This window comes from Saccostrea cucullata, unplaced genomic scaffold (assembly GCF_032062105.1).
Source record: "Saccostrea cucullata isolate Sc308-1 unplaced genomic scaffold, CSIRO_AGI_Scuc_v1 ctg11707, whole genome shotgun sequence".
Lineage (NCBI taxonomy): Eukaryota > Metazoa > Mollusca > Bivalvia > Ostreida > Ostreidae > Saccostrea > Saccostrea cuccullata.
Genome location: NW_026930286.1, coordinates 1 through 20717, shown reverse-complemented (window position 1 = coordinate 20717; position 20717 = coordinate 1). Strand labels below are relative to the sequence as shown.

The 20717-nt window shown below is 32.2% G+C and overlaps 3 long non-coding RNA genes across 3 annotated transcripts; 1 reads left to right on the top strand and 2 right to left on the bottom strand.

The window, feature by feature from the left end:
- Positions 1-421: 421 nt before the first annotated feature.
- On the bottom strand, positions 422-11356 carry LOC134283599 (uncharacterized). Its single transcript, XR_009995502.1, has 2 exons — positions 9924-11356; positions 422-1520 (listed from the first exon to the last, which is right to left on the bottom strand). It is a non-coding gene; the product is annotated as an uncharacterized LOC134283599 (long non-coding RNA).
- On the top strand, positions 5349-9379 carry LOC134283597 (uncharacterized). The gene is made up of 3 exons (XR_009995500.1): positions 5349-5566; positions 7140-7199; positions 8770-9379. It is a non-coding gene; the product is annotated as an uncharacterized LOC134283597 (long non-coding RNA).
- Positions 11351-20523, bottom strand: LOC134283598 (uncharacterized). Its single transcript, XR_009995501.1, has 3 exons — positions 20383-20523; positions 11547-11614; positions 11351-11362 (listed from the first exon to the last, which is right to left on the bottom strand). It is a non-coding gene; the product is annotated as an uncharacterized LOC134283598 (long non-coding RNA).
- Between the last annotated feature and the right edge of the window lie 194 nt (positions 20524-20717).

Genomic DNA, 20717 nt, shown 5'->3' with positions numbered 1-20717 from the left:
TTTTCTGCAAGGTTACTCAAATTTCTCCAAAAACTCAGCCTTGTCACTTAGCCCTCTTTTTAAAGTACAATTGCCATCATGGGTCCAAGTTTACTTCAAATGCAGTTAATCGGTGACTGGCTGAATGAAATACAGGGATACACACCTGATATTCTAAATAAAATCAAGTTGTCACTATCCACTTTAAAAGTACATGTATTGAAGACAGAATTGCTCACTTTTGAAATCTATGTAAATTGGAAATTAAATTCACCTTTTTGTTGCATTTATCATTACTCCATCTAACCCCTCCAACTAAATAAGTGGATTTTGTACATGTATTTAAATGCATTTAAAAGCAATTTTCATTTATCAAATATCCTGATCCTCTCAGTTTGTAGCAGTCATTTGAACTACGTCTTTATAAACACATACAACAAGATGAACTTGGATTATTTATTATGTCATTTTATCAAAATCATCATATAGAAAATCTGAAAATGGTTATATTATTACAAATAAAAAGAAATTAACCAATTTAAAATGACACGTGCAAATGTATAAATTACAAATGCAATAGATTCATCCTTCCATCAAGTTTCATTCCAATGAGAACCAATTCGAAGTACAATGTCAAATGTAACTACAACTCATCTTTTTTTTTATGTAGTCATATTTAAGGAATCACTGTCTAGTTAGTGAAGTATGCCAGGGCATCAATGATAGTGGGAAACATGGGATTATTTGCATGACGAGGCCCTTTATGCATAAATTATCCCATGTTTCCCACTATCATTGATGTCCCTAGAATACTATACCAACTAGACAATGATTCCTTATACCGTATAAGTAGAATTTTTAGCAAGGATTTCATTTTGGCATTATTAGCGAGGGTGTCAAGATCACTACAATTGAATATGGCTAAAAATTAGTTGCGTTTTATTTGTAATAGTTTCTTTAATGTGCATTTTAAAATCGCTAAAATAACATCTCGTTAAAAAAAATTTCCAGTTTTTAAGGACAAAACGCTAAATTTGCGTCTCGCTAAAATTTCCACTTACACGGTATTTCCATTTCATTGTGGAAAAAAAATTGTAGATTTAGACTTTAAAAACGGAGACAAACACAAAGGCAGCCACACAAGATTTGCATGCATATTTGGCCTCCTTAGCTCCTGACCTATCAACCTGCCTAGTTTACATTTCGGTAGAATTATCAAGAAATCAACTCCTCTAACTTTCAAAGAGTTATCACAGAGAAAAAAATTTAGAAATGAAATATTATAAATTAACATCAACCATATTTTTAAGAATAATAGATAAAATTTTTAAGAGCTTTAAAAAAAATTTAGTCTTAAGTAAAAGCTAGATGCCCAAATTGACAAAAAAGCCTAACAACTTCAATCATTTTAACAAATTACTTCCTGTTCACAAAACTACTAACAAATCATCTAAAGTAACTAAAAATATCACTTTAACAAACTACAAAGAGACTACCAATAAGTCACTTCAAAAAACTAAAAGTGAACTACATGAACAACACTGGGTGAAAAGTCCAGTTTCCGCAAAACTGAAACTATATGGAAACCTTGCTGAAACTTGGCGTTGAAGTTTCCTGTATGGTTTCCGCAATGCGGAAACTATATAATAGTTTCAGCAAGTTTCTGTAGGGTTTCCGTATGCTGAAACTATTAGGTTTGTTTCCAAATAGTTTCCGCAAAACGGAAACCAATGTAAAATTTAATGAAATGTCAATTTAACGATACTTTTTAGTTTCAGTAGGTTTCAGTTTCCGGAAACTATTGATTTCGATTCCATATGGTTTCCGCATGCTGAAACCGAACTGAAACTTTTTCTTTTCTTTTTTTTCAAATGGGTAAAAAAATCAATTCAAATGATTTTTTTACTATTGATTTCGATTCCATATGGTTTCCGCATGCTGAAACCAAACTGAATTTTTTTCTATTATTTTTTTATTCAAAAGGGTAGAAAAATCAACTCATATTATCTTTACTATTGATTTTGATTCTGTATGGTTTTCGCATGCTGAAACCAAACTGAAACTGTTTTTTATTATATTTTTTTTCAAAAGAGTAGAAAAATCAACCCATATCATATTTCTATTTACTTATACATTTTAAAAAATGGTTTATTTTTAAATACCAGATATCTACTAGTTCATATTCAGATTTTGAGAATGATGTGCTCTGTGTAAACTGACACATACCGATATTGATATCAATGATAAGCACTTTATACAAGATCCTTGCTTCATATTAATTTATTTCATATATATTGTGCTGGAATTAAAAAAATATCATTTCTAAACAAAATCGATTCCTCTCCCCAGGATTTTCTACATTACCCAACTCGAGACCCCCCCCCCCCCCCCTCGGGAATTAATTCTTTTCATAACATACATTATTTTCACAAAATATTACTTCCGTATGAGAACAAATCAAGGGTTATTTATGGAGGTTCCTCTGTCTACAATTACATTTAATTTTAATTTGTTTAAAAAAGAAAATTAGTGTGTCTTCATGGTGCATGAAATACAGATAATTACGAGAGCGAACGTTTACATTATCTGAGATAGCAAGTTTTGCATTTATATTCCTTATACATGTATCTATATTACTGAATGGAAAATTATCATTTCAAACATAGATATATAGTGCAATAGTTACTACATTGTAGTTGTTTTTATAATTTAATACATTGATTTAATATCTCGTACATATATGCATTTTTATCTCCGTTCTCATGAATACATTTTATTCGTTTAACAGGCGTTAATCTTATTCGAAAGCCGCGGGTAAATATTGCAAGAAAACATGTCCTGAACATTTGATGCCATGGTTCTTAAGATCTGCAGCATATTATGTCAATCTAATTAAAATTAAATCGTCTCATTTGTTACCCAAATGCTTATTCGCACGAGGAAGACTTATTAATGTAAAAAGTCTGTTTTTGTGAAACAATACCCTGGGAGCGAATGGAAGATCTCATTTTAATTAGATTGCAAATTATGTGTAGGCTTTTTTATTTATTTATTATTTTTTTTTTTCAAATATCTTGCTTTTGTGATGTTAATGAATGCAATATTACTGAAAAGGCGGTACCTATACTTTTTAGTAATATGTTCAATTATATTCGTATTGAGATATATAATTTTCTAAATTTGTGATTTAGAAAACACTTTTTTTTTTAATAAAAGTAGTATGTAAGTTGATCAAATTTTCAATCCTTTTCTTTGAACCCCACTCGCGGGCACCTGTCCTCACGTGCCACAGGTGAGGAGACACGTGTCGCGAAGACACCTGCTACCGTGTTGGTGTATTTTTTGTATATTCTATGTGGATTGAGAGGTTTTTCTACCTTAGAGGAACAATGGGCTGTGACCAGGCGTAATATATACATGCAGTACCTGGTATACACAGTATAGTCACTAGTAATGACCCCAAGGTGTCTGAACATTCAAATTTTAAAAATAAAAAAAATCCAACACACACTATATAAAACTTCACCTAAATCAAACAAATAAGATTGTTTTATAAAATATTTTATATAAAATGTTTCATATAAGCTATTAAGTTTATTATGTGTTGGTGATTAAAAGGGAAAAAAAAAGAAAAACCTCTCAGATATTTATCTATAGATCAATCTAATAAATAATAAAACTAATCTACAGGTAAGGAGAATATTTGCTAGTTCAATAGACTATTAAAAAAATTTCAATATTATTTTACAATTTCTCCACAAAGAAATCGGCAATCACAAAAAAAAACGACAATTAATGGTATTCCTTGTTTGCCACCATTGTATTAACTTCAAATATTGAAAATATTTAGAGATCGATGACACGCAACCTAATGAAAACAAAGTCTATGAATTTTATTTCATAACTTTTTTCTCTAGGTTATTTCTAAGTACACAATAAAACAACGTTTTATTTCTAATTTAGAGTCCAAAACAGAAAAGTGTGAGGTTATTACAATAATAAGGAAAAGATAAAAAAAAAGATAAATACATTTAGTAAACAACAATATAAATGACATGTGTAAAGGACTATGACCACTATTACATGATATCATTTATAAATTTGCCCGCAAAATTAAGAGTTTCCGTATCTTCTGTATTGAGTAATAACCAATAATTTTTTGTTCATCATCTAATGCTGAGAAGTAGCGGTATTTACTATTTTAAAATTGTACATGTAGATATTTTCTGAGATGGAAATTTTTAACAATTGATTAATAATTCTTATAACTCCAATTTTGCTTTTGAGTTTCACAAAGGTATAAAAAGCAATACCAGAGAGAGACAGAGACAGAAACTCATACAACACATTCTAATATAGTTTGTAATTATTTTCTTCGTTTTATTTAAGTTACGAAGGTCAAAATTAATCATTATATAATTCACTATATAACAATGATTATAAACTTACATGTACTTTGTTAATTTATCTATTCTATTTTAGGACACAAATAAAAATGTATCCCGTAGATTAAGATTTTAAAAAACATATAAACATAAATTTGCAGACTTGTTATAAAGTTTTAACCAGCTAATTCGTATCGCTTATTAGAAAGGGGGGGGGGGGGTAAAATCGCTCTTGTATGTGGATAATATGCCATCAGCATAACTTTGATGACTTGTATACTTTTTTTTACACAATAATCTAAGTACATGTGTATATGATTTTCAATCTATTTGTAAAAATCTGGACAGTCCGTTTCAACAATTACCATCATCATCATCATAATGATAACCATGATAATAAGGGACTTAAAATACGGTTTTATACCCAACTTCGATTCCATGATCAATTTTATTTAAGCATTTAAAACTGACAGGTTCATTCAGTTGTCATAAATGCAAGGACGTCTGCAATATAAAACGTAAAAAAAAATATTGCCAAAAGAGATATGCAAAAACTATTATAAAGGTGAATTTTCCGTAGAGACTGACATTCAATCACTAGGTGGCGTATCGCGATAGAATGCTTCTCTCTCATTGGTTAGATTTTTAGTAGAAGAAAGAGGGACAAAATGGCGAAGAAAACACCAAGAACTTGCTCAAGAAAAACAACAGAGATGAGAAGGTTTTTTGACTCTACACAGAAGAAAGGCACCTCAAACGACAGCTTAGATACAGGTAGTTATTTCTTACAGTTCAGAGCACCTTTATTTTTGTTTTTATTGTCTGCAATCGTAAGAATAAAGTTGGGTCAAAACGGCGCGTTCCAAAAATTCAAATCGACCATTGTACAGTTATAATTATTTTGAAAAAGCGCCTTGTAAATCATTCTCACCTTAGGTTGTAATACGGATAATTAATTGCTGTTAAAACGGCCGCATGCATTTTGTACCAATGTATTTATCTTGCATGTTTTCGTATGATTATTAGAATATGTTTTTCTGCATCGTCCCGATCATGTTAAAAAAAAAATACGTGTTGTAGTATTCCGGAATTTTAAATGTAGGTTGGTTTTAGAGGATAATATCGTTATGAACTTGTATCCGGTGTTTACTTTTTCGGAAAATCGAAAGATTTGCCCCCACGCTTATGTTCTTTCAGAAAAGGTGAGCTTTTTGTTCATTATAACTGCTGGATGTGTTCATTGTTATTCGCAGGAGTAGTTTCTTGAATCCTACATTTATTTTTTGCTGAATTGTTTTTATTATTGATGGAAGACTGTGCTGCACAGCCGAGGAAGGGGTTGAATATATTTTAGCATACATGCAGTCTAGAATCGTAAATATTAGACATGTTAGAGGGCATCATGTTGGGAGAATGCCATTGTGTAGTACTGTATCACTGTGAAATGCCAATTTGTACATGTGTATAGTGATGAAAGTAAAATTCCTGAGAACTTGCAGATTTTGTGATATGAAAGTGACTTGATAATTTTCAGAATGCCTCACATTATTCAAGTTGAAGTATTTTATTAAGTTTAATACCATACATTATGAGTTTGAAACATTGTCATACGTGAACAAAATAGTTATACACAAAGATACATAAACATCATGCTGACACATGTGCATGTTTTGATCTATATGAAACAATTAACACTATTTTAGCAACTTAAAACTTGATTTACCGGTAGTGTGCATGGTGTAATTGTTCATTAGAAATACCATGTTTTTATTGTACCTTGTGTATTAAATGTGGTGCAGTTTCTAAATACATCAGAAATCACAACCATAAAAATGATTCTCTTGATATGAACAGAACAGTTTTTACCTGAAGTATGTATTATGATAGACTGGAGCTTGATGAAATGGGCAATTGGCCATTTTCAATTTCTTATGTTACATGTATTGATTCATTATACAGTCATATACTTGTATTTATTTGTTACCCTTTAGAGAACTTTTTATTAATGTGGACACGTCACCAACACAGGTCTCATCCGAGGGACCAGTCTCTATGTACTACATTGGATTCAGACTCTTGATGTAGGAATCAGCTCTTACTCCCCAACTCTAGGCGTGTCGCTCTAACCACTGGCAATGTGAACCATTATGAAAATTTGACATACTTTTATGATCTCTAAATTTTATTGACTTGATAAAATGACTGATACACAAATAAGATTTTTGTAATCTCTCTGTAAGGTTTATAGCTGTTTACCATTTGCCATATTTCTATCACTAATTAAATCAGCTTTCAACAATGGCCACTGAAGAGTCCTAGTTCTGTGTTATTATACAAATGATCTTCCCTTGATGTAAAATAGAATATTAAATAAAATTAATTATCAAATGAATTATAATTTTGAATCGGAGAAGGCCTACATATCTTAAACAAACATAATTTAGATGTAGTCTTGCTTTTATGGAAAATTATTACTTATTTAATTTTTCTCACTCTCAGATATAATTGCATTTCAAAATCTTGTAAATTAAGGTTGTGATAGCCTGATAGGTCTGCCACTTAGAATTAGACCAGAGTGTGACTGTGTCCATTTTAAAATGATACAATTTCCAATTATTTTTTTTCTTTGTCATGTGTCCATTAGAATTTTCACTGCATGTCAGGTGCAAGGAAATGGGCATGCAAGTAGTTTTTGGGACTTTTCTGAGCTCATGCTAAAAACACAAAAGTTATTACTGTACGGTACTGTACTAACTCGATCTATTTTAATTTCAGATATCCATGGAACAAATCATCTGAAAACTAAGAGAGGATGAAGAATACTTCTGTTAAAAAGTATGTTTTAGTAGTAAGAACTTATGTAACTCTATTTTAGGAAATTAAGGACTAAAGCACAAAGTTTATGTTTTTATTTTCTATTGTTTTCTTAATCTCACTGTTTAAAGCTCTCTATTTATCATAGTCATTGGTTGTCAGTGTGTGTTGTGGGAGAGGGGGGGGGGTGTAAGCTGCTTTCCTCTACTTTTTAAGCTTTATATAATATCTTTATATGTTCGGCATTTCCATCAAATTAACAGATGTTAACATTTTCTTAGAAAGTCTCATTTTGCGAGCTAACTACTAAAATTCTCTGATTTATTTAAAATAAGTATTTATAAACAGGCCTATTTTTAGGTCACCTTAGTAAACTCAGGTGACCTATTACTATCTGTTTTTGTCTGTCCTGTGTTGACATTTGAACATTTTCAGATTCTTCCTTGCAACCGCTCAACCAATTTCAACCAATTTTGGTACAAAGCATCTACGGGTGAAGTGGATCAAAATTTGTAAATTTTATGATACCCCCCCCCCTTCTTTTTTACTCCTGGACATCAAGCAGTCAAACTGTTGGCATGATTGAAATGAGCACTTAGTCATCTACCATAATTATAAAATTCATGGCCCCAAGGTCAGGGGTTTTAGTACTAGGGTTGGTCCATATAGCTCTTTGAAATTAATCAACCATTTATGATGAAATAAAACTTAAGATAACATTTAGAAAATTTTGAAATGTGTGGCCCCAGGGTTAGTGGTTCCTGTGGGGTGGGGTACACAACTGGTGGTTTTAAAATGGAATAGCATTTTATCTTTATTACTCTGATCCACCTTTGGTTACTGAGTAACCAGAGTAAGCATGTTAAGTGTATAATTATGATAAACAATGGTGCGTCTTTCAAAATTTGGAATTTCATGGCTTTTTGTTTAAAACACGAACCAAATTCAATTGAGTGAAAGTTGTTACATGATACCTATTAGGTCTATGGGCCTGTAGTTGTTATTCAAATAAAAAAATATTTTGATGAACAAGTAGAATGAAAGAAAATTCCTTAATTTATTCTGAAAATCAGGAACAAATCTATACATACATATTCAGGTACATTTAATATGTTTAAATAAATTCAAGTTTGTTTATTTCATTATCCCTATTCAAGTGTTTAAAAGAGGCATCTTTAATAAACTAATGATATTTTACACTTGATAAATTTTTAGATTTCATTTTAAATCATTCTGATAAAAAAAAATGCTTAAAATGTGAAATTAATCAAACAAAAGCTTGTACTAGAACAGCATTAGGGACTTTGTCCATCCAATTAATATTAAATGTTAGATACTGCCTAAATCTAACAACATCCTGTAGAGTGTCACGTCAGAGGTCAAATTCTATTAACCAATAAAATAGTCAACTGCAAAATTATTGTATTTCATAAATTGGAACGAATAAGTCTAGAGTTGTTCCGTATTTGACATCTGACGTGACCTTCTATGGGATGTTGTTAGATGTTGTGTAGCGAGTATGCGAGAGGATCTAACATGTTTTATTTAGATTGGAATTTTGTTAAACTATATTTATATATATTTTCAATAGGTTGAAGTAACTGATGAGCAGATCAATCCAACTTGAACATGATATCATTTCTCCAATGATGAAAACAAGTCTCTCTATACTCAAGCATTGATATTTTTAAAGTCAACTGAAACTGGAACAGGTCATACATGCAGACTACAGTGATGTGTTGCACAGTTCCGAAAACATACAGCCACCACTAGCATAAGCATGATAAGTGTAAGTGGGTCATCAAAGAATGAGAACCACTCAAGGACTTTTCTGTTGGTTGATGATGGACTACAAACTGAATTTTTAACAAAGGAATCCACCTTGGTGCTTATTGGCTACTTATGATGTGAACTTGTGCATTTATTATACCAAGTAATTTTACATTTCCTTAATAATACTAGACTTGCATAAACCGAATTCAGGTTAAGTTGATTGATTGCAGTAATGCAGTTCTAAGTTCCTCTCGCAAGATTATATCTCTGATGTATGAGACATCATTAAATGCAGACATTTTCTCTGTCCTCCTGTCGTGACTTGAGGGCTCGGACTTAGCTGTAAAAATGTTTATGATGCAAGAGAAAAATGTTCAACCGATGTATGTAAATGTTGATAATAACATTAAATATTCTTTGATAACTAGTGTTAGTGTGTTGTTGTTTTTTCCAATATGAGAATTCAGAGGGAAAATGACTTTTGGTTGCAAACCAGGGCTAAAATTGTGTAGTCAATACTAAAGTTTCCGTTGCGGAAACCTACAGTATACCCTATGTATATCAATATTGTAAACGCATACTGAAACCTTGCGTATACCTCAATTTTCAGCAAGTTTCTGTTGCGGAAACCATTGGTAAACCATATGTATTTCAACTGTATACACATACTGAAACCTTGCGTATACCTCAAGTTTCAGCAAGTTTCTGTTGCGGAAACCATTAGTAAACCATATGTATTTCAACCGTATACGCATACTGAAACCTTGCGTATACCTCAAGTTTCAGCAAGTTTCAGTTGCGGAAACTATTTGGATTCGTGGACACCTTTGGTTTCCGCACTGCGGAAACTTGATGAAACTTGAAGTTTCCGCACTGAAACTTTGCAGAAACTATTAGTAACCTTAAGTTTCCGCAGAGTTTCAGTAGAGTTTCAGCCATGCGGAAACTGTATTTTTCATCCAGTGCAAGAACCTCTTACATTTGTACAAATAAACATATCAATACACTAATAACAAATTCCTTAACACTATCAAATCACTTAAACTGAAAACAAAAATCACTAACAAAATAATTACAAAACACTCTAACAAATTAAAAACAATCACAAAACACTTCAACTTATTACAGTGTTTGTACATGTAAAAACAAAACACTTACAAAATCCTACAATATTCAATAAACTAAAAACAAATCACTTGACAAACTACAAACAAATCATTAATATTAACAAACTACAAGCATATCACTTGAACAAACTAGTTTGACATAAGATAAACACACTACAGTAAAACTCATTTAGTACAAACATGGATATACTAGTGAATTCACGGATACAGCGAAGTTTTTCTGGGTCTACGGCAAAATTCTTAACAAATCTTTGTAAAATTTTACAGTAATAACGAACTCTGTTATAACAAATTAACGAATATAGTGAACTGTATTGAGTCCCGTTGAGGTTAAATATATTAAAATTTACATCTTTTATAGCGAACTTTCAAAGATTATAAAAAATTGATAAATTGAACTGGCTTTATCTCTTTTTAGCTTTTGTATATAAAATTCAATTCATAATATAACCCTGGTTATCAAAGAAATGTTTTGTAATATTTGCTTCCCTAACCTATTTAAATTTGGTACTAATACTTGAAGGAAAACATGCATATGGCGAATTTGGTATAATGGTTATACGAATTCGTTATTCGGATATAACGAATTATGAATGTAGCGAATTAATTTTAACAAATCACTTCACAAACTTCTAACAAATCACTTTAAGAACAAATCATTTAAAATTACATGTACTTATAAATTCATAATTAAATAACAAATCACTTCACAAACTTCTAACATACAAATCAGTTAAAAAATCTAACTTACAAATCACATAAACAAACTGCTAACCATATTACAGTACTTTAACACACTACTAAACAAATTAAATTAACAATAACACACTACTAACCAATCTCTTCAATAGACTGCTTTAAAAATTCACAAACAAATCATTTCAATAAATTACTTACAAATCAATCCAATAAACTACTCACAAGTCATTAATTAAATAGTACATTTCTAGAACAAAAGACTATGGAGATAAAAAACACTTTTCCACAAATCTTTAAAAAGCAGTGTTTAAATGATTAACTATAGTATCAAAGTCACATTTAGTCACATAGTCACATTTAACATTGTATCACAGTAATTTATATTAAATATTCATATGAAATTTATGGAATGACAAATTTTAACATCTCAAAACAGCGCAACATTCCATCATTAATTTTTAAAACAATGATTTCTTTTTGTAAAATATATTGAGATGCTGCAGTTCCTTTGGCTTAGATTTTTTCCCCAGTCACTGGTCACATATCATGTTCACCAACCTGACTCATAATTTCATTTGGAAGATGCTGAAATATATTTAAGATGTTCAATAGATATATTAAGCATATATACATGCATATTGATATTTCAATATATTCTTCTTTGATAAAATGTCATTTGAATTGTTTACCAATTTTTTTTAGCTCTTGTGATGAGTTGGTTAGAGACTTACAAAATGTTATAAAACACACCGCTTTATTGATTAATAACCTCTATAAGAGACCATTTTGGAATTCTGCAACAGCATACCACTTGAAACTGAAGATCTTCTAGTCAATCTAAAACAGATAATAAATAATTTTATAATCTTTTAAAATGTTTATACCAACATTTAAAAACGATTTTTTAATTATTTCATTCACATCCTAACTATAAAAATTTAAAGAAGGTGGATAAAAAAAATAAAAGAGTAATAAAAGTTTAAGGCGTACTGTCTAGCATTCAGTTGAAATGAGTGATTAAAGTAGCTGATATGATCAATGCTGGAAACTGGAGAAATTCTCCCAAACTGTCATGAATTAGACCTTTTTTGCATTACAGGATCTTTATTTATCTTAGTTGTTTGAATATATTAAACATTCAGATGTCTATCCATCAGAAATGCAATAATATTGATTAATCTGTATTATGTCTTAAAGGTGAATTTAGACACAGCTTGGGCATGGCTAAGGCAGGAAACTCTTTTTTAAAACCTGTATGGGATCTGCACGTCCAAGACACAGATTCTGAGTCTGAGAGTGAGGAATCCTCACTCGTAGAAACCCATGAGCATGCTTAATCATAACTTTATTTTAATATTAATTTGGAGGGACTCATGGTCACAAGCATCTTCACTAGCCAAGGGTTTCTGAGACACTACTCTCCTCATGAACCCTTGGCATATGGTGAAGTCAAAAGACCCTTAGAGGATATTGTTTTCATCATGTGATCTCAAATTTAACATTGTCCAGGTATGCATAGATTGCATCGACAGAAATAAAGAGGCATAAGAGGTGAAACAATTAAATAAAAGAGTTTCAGGAATAATTTATAAGCAATTATTGATATGTTTATTTAAAGTTTACAACTACAGCTGCTATGATATAGATTCTTAGTTGTCATTTATTGAAGATATATTGGACAACACCAGATGGCTATATTTATTATAGAATTGCATGTTATCTAATGGATCATTATTTACTTAAATTTTTCATTTCTGAAATTAAAGAGTCAAGATATATCCTGAACACATATAGCATCATTTTACCAAAAACAAAAAACAAAAAAACAACCAATTGCTGATTAGTCGAGGGGTGTTGATTGACTTCAATTAAAACTGGAAGAAAAAAAACCCAAGCAATATGAGCTGCATGTTTGACATCAGAAAATCTTATTGCAAAATTGTAATTAATTAATTTAATGACAGAAAATAAATCATATATAATCTTCTGTTGTTCATATTTGCCAGGGAAATTTTTTTATTAGCTTTGATTAAAGCAAATTTGAATTATTGTCGTCCTGTGCAATAATGATTTCTTATATAAAACTGTATATTCGGTTAAAAAGAAATATTTCTTCTGAAACATTTAAAACTTTATTTTGGGCTTATTGGTCATAAGGGTTTAAATTACGTACAAATTAATCATAAAAGCACATTTTACCAGCAAAATAAAATTTTCAAAGATACAGCTCATATTGCTTTAACACTGTAACTATGTCAAGAGCTTATAAGGAGAGTAGTGTATCAGAAACCCTTGGCTAGTGAAGATGGATTATGAGCTAAAAAGGTGTCTTTTTTACTCTAATTAAAGTTTATTTAACTAATTTTTTCATCTGTCTGTCTAAATGGTGAATGACTCCTGTAATAATTTTTCTTTTTCACACACACTGATCACTTCATCAAATTGATGCACATTCTTGCAAGGAATATGTCATACTGGAAGTATTTTTAGCAATTTAATACATATGTAATACCCTTTTTTGCTGAAGAATAGAAATTTGACAATTTAGAATTTACACTATCTTAGGATGCTTCCAAATAAGTTTCAGCTTTTCTGGTACATAGGTTCTTGAGAATAAGACTTTTAAAGGTTTTTCTATATATTTTTACATAAAACTTGGATTCGCTATTGTGGCCTCGGCCTACCCATGTGATTCATGAATTAAACAATTTACACTACCCAGGATGCTTCCAAATAAGTTTCAGGTTTTCTAGCTCATTTTTTCATCCCCCCATCTTTGTCTTTTCTTGATTATCTCCCCTTGTAAGGGGACTTGGCCATCCATTCTAAGAATTTAAACTCAACTTCACTCAAGAATGCTTTGTACCAAGTTTGGTTAAAATTGGCCCAGTGGTTCTTGAGAATACGTTGAAAATGTGAAAACTTTACAAACGGATGTACAGAGGGATAGATGACGGACAAAGGGTAATGAGAAAAGCTCACTTAAGCTTTACTGGAGTTATTGTAATTCAGGGTCAGGTCATTCAACATCTTCAATGACAAAGTGAAATGAGTACCCCACTACCAAAGGTGAGGGTAACGGGATTGATTCTCAACAGTGGATTGGAACATTTAATTTCTTTACATGATAAACAAGTGGCCCAGGGGCCACATCGCTCACCTGAGCAACTGGCTAGGAAAAAGCAAAAATTAGTTCAGTATATATTAGAAAAATGGGTTCTGGGCAGGGGAGGGGTATTTAAACAAATCTAAACTTCCATAAAATGCTTTTGTGACACATGGTTTTGTTGTTTACAAGACGAAAATTTTTAATGATATAGCCTATGTATTATTTTGTCTACTTTAATATGGTCTACTATATGTGATTGTCGATTACAGCTGATTACAATTACTGATTACGATTACCCTATACCCTACCCCCGGGGGTAATGATTTGAAGAAACTTGAATCTACACTACCTGAGGATACTTCCACATGAGTTTCATCTTTCCTGGCCCAATGGTTCGGGAGAAGATTTTTAAAGATTTTTCCTATATATTCCTATATAAAACTTTGATCAGCCATTGTGGCCCCGCCTCACCCCCGGGGGTCATGATTTGTATAAACTTGAATCTACACTACCTGAGGATGCTTCCACATGAGTTTCATCTTTCCTGGCCCAATGGTTCTGGAGAAGAAGATTTTTAAAAGATGCCATTATTTTTTCAATAATTCATCATTATCTTCCCTTGGAAGAGGGCTTGGCCCTTCTTGAGAAGAAGATGAAAATGTGAAAAGTTTACAACAATGACAACAACAACAACGACAGACAACGGACAAATTTTGATCAGAAAAGCTCACATGAGACTTCAGCTCAGGTGAGATAAAAAAACTGCATCATGCATGAATAAAATTTTCTAAGCCTTAGTTCTTTTCTCAATAAGGCAGCAGAAGAAGAATAGGAACATGTATAACAAATTCCGTTTTCAATGTGTTTTGTAGGGTCGTATCAATATATCAATACCTATCAATATTCAAGATCGTGTCAAAAAATAACTTCTTATACGTATCGGACAAACAGTTTTTCTTCTAATTCTGATAAAAAGATGGGAATTTTAATCACCAAAGATTATATTTCACCTTTTTCAGTTAAAATTAATGAACAATTAAATAATCATTAAGGAAAACACACAGTTTTTATAATTATTGCAAACACATACATGTATATACAACTTGATTTTAACATGTTGATTTTTCAGTCATTAAAACTTTTAATTTGAAGTCAGTGTGTTATTTGTAATGACAATGAGACAAAAACTTTGAAATGGGTAATAAGACAATTGATTTTTATTAAATTCATGCATAAAATTATTTATAAGCTTTTTTTGGTGGACTGCTTGTTTAAAGAATTCAATATATTAATTGCTCGGATTGCTCCATTCGCATATCGCTTTAAAAAATATTTTAATAACTATCATATTGTATGGAAATTTTTTGCTCAATACTCAGCCCTAGTGTTTTGCAAATCTTCATACTTGAAAAGTATTAATGGAGCATTCAAACAAAAGAGTGGTGTCACAGGTGGATAAAAAAAAATAAATTTATTTTACTCGAAAAAGGATGTAGTCAGAATTATCCACACATTAAAATAGATAGATGATTTCCTGAAAAAAGTAACCTTTCAAATTTTTATTTGCAACTTTGAACTTTAGAATTAACTCCAAACCAAAGTGGGCTAAAATTACATTTTGTCCAAAAAGAGCAGTTTTTTTCTTTTGCATGAATGTTGGTCTAGAAGTCCTTTGGGGCAGACACATACTTAATTAAAACTATGATTTTATGTGGGGAACTGGAAACTAGTAAACTCCTCAATGATGAATTTTCTGCTTTATTATGTAATAATTATGTTTTATAATGTAATGATACAAAAGTAAAACAAGAGGCTCAGGGGCCACATCGCTCACCTGAGCAAATCAGCTAGGATAAAACACAAATCAGAACTGAAAAGTTCACTGAAGGGAATGGGGGGGGGGGCGCTTGAATTTTAATACTACTTGAGATTCTTCATATTAATACAGCATAAATGACTTTGCTGTTCTTGATAAAAAAGATTTTTTAAAAACATTTTCTTCCTATATACAAGATTTTCCCTATATACTCCTATGTAAGACTTTGATTGGCCATTGTGGCCTCACCCTACCCCCGGGGGTCATGATTTGAACAAACCTGAATCTACATTACCTGAAAATTCTCTATTTTTTCCAGAAAACTTTAATAGTCCATTCGGACTAATTAGCCACAAATTTTATTAGTCCGAATGAAAATGTATTAGTCTGAGACTGACTTTAATGTTGAACCCTGTTTTACAGTGTTAAATTAGAGCTAGACATAATTTATTAACAGGCTTAATTTTTGAAATTTTTTATACTATTTTGTGTATAACATATCCTCTCAATGTCTGAAATTTTTTTTTAACTGTCATCACTTTCTTTGTTCATTACCCTGTAAATGAGCCCAGCTTTCAGTACTTCTGAGTACTTTGATTTATGTATATTTCACAGTTTTGCAGAACAATGACAATGCCCCAGGGTTCTTGTCTATTAGAGTTTAAACTATGCAACAAGTTGGTAAAATGAAACTTGTAAAAAAAAATCCTTGAGGGGAGAGGGGGAATTGGGCCAAGCTTAAGAAATTCTTTGTTTGCAGTTGCTGACCTATAATTTTTAGTCTGGGTAGGTAGGTAGGCAATTTTTTTTGGGGAAAAAAAATTGTTTCCCGATTTTTGTTAGATAACATAAAATAGAGGTTTTAATAGGCCTACTATACATGAATAAGGTTTATCACTCTTGGTATAAACTAATGATTGATGAAGACAAAAATTGAAAATGAAACAGTTTTGATATCCCGTACGAAACAGTCCGGGCGGCTTAGACACGGCTCAGGCACGGATTCCGTCTCCAGAAACCCGTGCTTTAGCATTCCGTGCTCCTATGTAAAGTATGTATGGAAAGCCGTGCCTAAAAGTGGTCGAGGCACGGACGCGGCACGGGATATTGGCCGAAATATTTAAATGAGATCACAAAACCCGTGCCAGAAAGCCGTGCTAGTTTCCATACATGGACTCACGGATTCTGTAAACCCGTGTCTGAAACCCGTGTCCTTTTCCATATATGGAGACACGGTTTTTTGGAAACGCGTGTCAAAAAACCCGTGCCGTATACCATATAAGGAGTCACGGGATCTGTGCATTTGTTTAGATCTAGGTCATGGCCTTTAGAGAACCCCATGATGTAACTGTGGATGCCAAAATGGTGACTGAAACCAAACTAACTTCACATTGCTTTACATAAATGCTTAGCTTTAGAATTTCAAAACTTAAAAATCTTATATGAATGTGTCCATTTACTTTCTGTTCAAGATTAACAATCCATGCAAGTTTTTAATTAAGATTTTAATGATAATGTACAATATATTCAATTGTAATTTAATCTAGTAGCTAAGTTTGCACAATCTGAGAAAGAATTTAGTTTAAATAAAACTTTAACTAGCACAGTGATGTCACATAAAATGTATACTATAAAGGATTAGTGAAAGTCCAACGAAAGTCATTCAAATAAACCTATAGCTAAACTATTTCATCATTGTTCATGTCAACATTGCAATACGTACAGGAAGATCATGAAAATTGAAAAAATGACCTATTTATTCTAGATTACACTTACTGCATTCAGTTCAAAAGTGAAGAAATTATCCCAGACTGACATCAATACAATTCCAACTGACATCTATTAGTTAAATATCCTTTGAATAGAGCAAAAAGACACATTGACTTAGCTCATGACCATGAATCCATCCAATTTAATATTCAAATAAAGGAAGTTATGATTGAGCATGCTCGGTAAAAAGCCGTGAGATATAAATAAATAGCTTGAAGCAAAACCCGCCTGAGTTAAAAACCGTCTCCTTGGGACACGGATTCCGTGCCTCCACACGGATTTCTGTGAGTGAGGATTCCTCACATTCAGACACAGAAGCCGTGTCCGTGTCTTGGACATGCAGAACCCGTGCGGCTTTTTAAAAACCCGTGCGGATTCCGTGTCTTAGCCGTGCCCAAGCCGTGCCTATTCCCCCTCGAACTTTCGTACGGGATCCTGAAAAATTGGAGAAAAAAATATATTACAAAATGGCAAAAAAAAAAGTTTGGGTCGGGTGCATTTTCAGTGGGTCGGTCGGCAACTGGAAACAAACAATATTTTATTTTAGGCCTTGGTGGTTCCTAGCTGCAGAACTTTAGATCTCCGAAAAATATAACCTATTGAGAGACCGGTGAGCTATGAGTACCTGACCCATTGGCACCCATTTTAAAAACCCACCCATTCACTTTCCCAAGATTTAACTTTTCAATACTGAACTAATTTGTGCTTTTTCCTTGCTGATGTGCCCAGATGAGCATAGAATCCATAGATAGAACAGTGAATGTTCTGTCGTTAAAAATATGATATTGTCCAATGGACCCATTTTAACAATAGAATTTGTTCCACGTACGCTGTAGTACATGCATAGGAGCTGGTCGAAGTGAATAAACAGGGTACAAGTTATCACCCCTGTTTCTTTTGCTACAAAACATTACAAATACCGTACATGAGGCCAAAATAAAAAATACCTTTGTTTCCCCTAATGCGACCAACCCAATTAAATCGCACCAACTGAAAAGATTTTTTAAATAAGAAGATTTAATTATTTGTTTTATTGTTAACTAACTTTCATAAAATACAATTTCATCAAAATCAGTTTTTAGCAGAACGGCCGACATTGTTCTACTGTGATGTGTTGAAGAAAATGGCGCCAAGATGTGATTACTGAGAAAAAGTTCTTAATAAAACAACGGCGACGTCTCAATCTTATGCCTTTAGCTAACTAGAATTCTTCACTCTTGAAACCATTTTGGTAAAAAAAAAATTTACCATGACTAATTAAGAGTGTTTCGGAGGTGTCTTGGCCTCTCCATGTGAGTGAATAAATTTTCGAAAGGGACAGTAAACAACAAACAAACCTGTCTGTAAGTGTTGAATTTAAGGTACGTAATACATGGTACATGTAAGGCCTGCCTAATGAGCAGCTGAGGGGCCAACCTAGTGAACACATCATTCTATTTCACTGCATTTTATTGAGTTTGAGTTTTGATCTAATAATCAGTTTATCTATGTTCCTATGTTTACTATATGCCATAACGGAACCATAGGAGTTGTTGTAAATATGTCTGCATATTCATCCTGATAAATATAATTCTGATTTTCTTTCTTTAATGCCCTTATTTATGGGTTAAACTTGTGACTATGACATTGCATATACTTGTACTACAATGTAGCATTTTTATCATTTGTAGATTCGGTTTTGTTCAATTAAATATTACTCTTTACAAATACTGTATACAGGGTTATTTTCGCCCTGTCTTATTTTTGCCCTTTCACACTTGCAAACAATTTTGCCCCGTTTTAAATTCGCCCAATCATAATTTAGTTTTAGAAATAATACTGAATTCTTTGAATTCGCCCCGTTTTAAATTCGCCCAAATGAGAGTAGGGCGAGAGGGGCGAAAATTTCCCTGTATACAGTAGTTTTTTGAAATCATGATTCAGCTTCCTGAGACGCCATGTGTATTTTTCTTTAATTACGCACTCAAGATTGGTTGTTTCTTCGCTTTTAATCCCTTTGAGATTTGTTTGGAAGACATTTGAACATATCCCAATTGCTCAAAATTGAGACGTACTCAGCACTTTTTTGCCGTTAAGCAGTAAGGGATCTTTTTTGAGCCAGCATACTTTACGAGACTGGACATAAGTTTTTATGGTCCCTTTTAAAAGACTGTTTCCAACGTTACTTATTGGTATTTGGACCTTCGACTTAAAATTAGACACTTACTTCTTAACTCTAAAGCAAAATTCTCTAAAAACACTGCAAATAAAAAAAAAATGATTGTCTAGAAGCACTGGGGCCTGATGGAAGGTTTGAAAAAAATATACTCGTATGTCCAGTCTTTGCGTATTTGAGAATCTTGTCTTTATTCAATCTATATAAATGTACTCTGGCGTGAGATAATCTGAACAAGTTCAACTAAATAGCAGTTGTAAATTAATTAATCATGAATTTTCCTTTAGCATGTTTAAACAGCATATGTTTGATACCTAGCATTTTGTTCCCAAATTGTTTACCTACCTACCGACCCACCTTGAGAATTCAGGGTCGGGTTAGGGGAAACAAAAATATTTTTAATTCCGGCCTGATAACTCGTACTCTGTGCATTCAATACGACCAGCCCCTATGCCTTGAGTATTTAAAAGTTTATGGCTTCTTGTTAACAGTTTGTTTAAATGTGACCACTGTATAATTAAATTACATGTAATATATCAGTATATTGTATGGGAGTGGTCAAATTTAAAGAGGAAAAAAAATTCGTGATCTGATTACCAACCCCTATGCCTAACAGCCTTGAGTATATCCCAAACATAAATGTACGTGAAATAACTGAGGAAATTCGAAATGTGTACAGTAGTCCTGAAAGGACACCTAGATTAAAACTCTTCTTCTATATCATGTATATTGAAACAATGCAAAATGGTACATACCTTTATATAATCCTGTTCTAAATGAATGGATTGCAGTTAATTTGTCCATAATCTTCGTGAAACATAATAACATTCACTCTCCGCCATGCCTTCGTCATAAAATTTCCCTGGCTAAAACTCTCGAAAAATGACGTCATGTGATACGAGCTTGAATTTTAGAAAAATTGAAATAAAGGCTTTATAAGCTTATACAAGGAGAAATGATTATAATTTGATGTCTATTTTTTTTTTATTCGTTGATGCAGGTCAACATGGGTGGATCCAAAGGGGATGGGACCACGTATGGTACCCAACTCTCTTGACATAGAAGTATATATGTGCCTTATAATAAAATA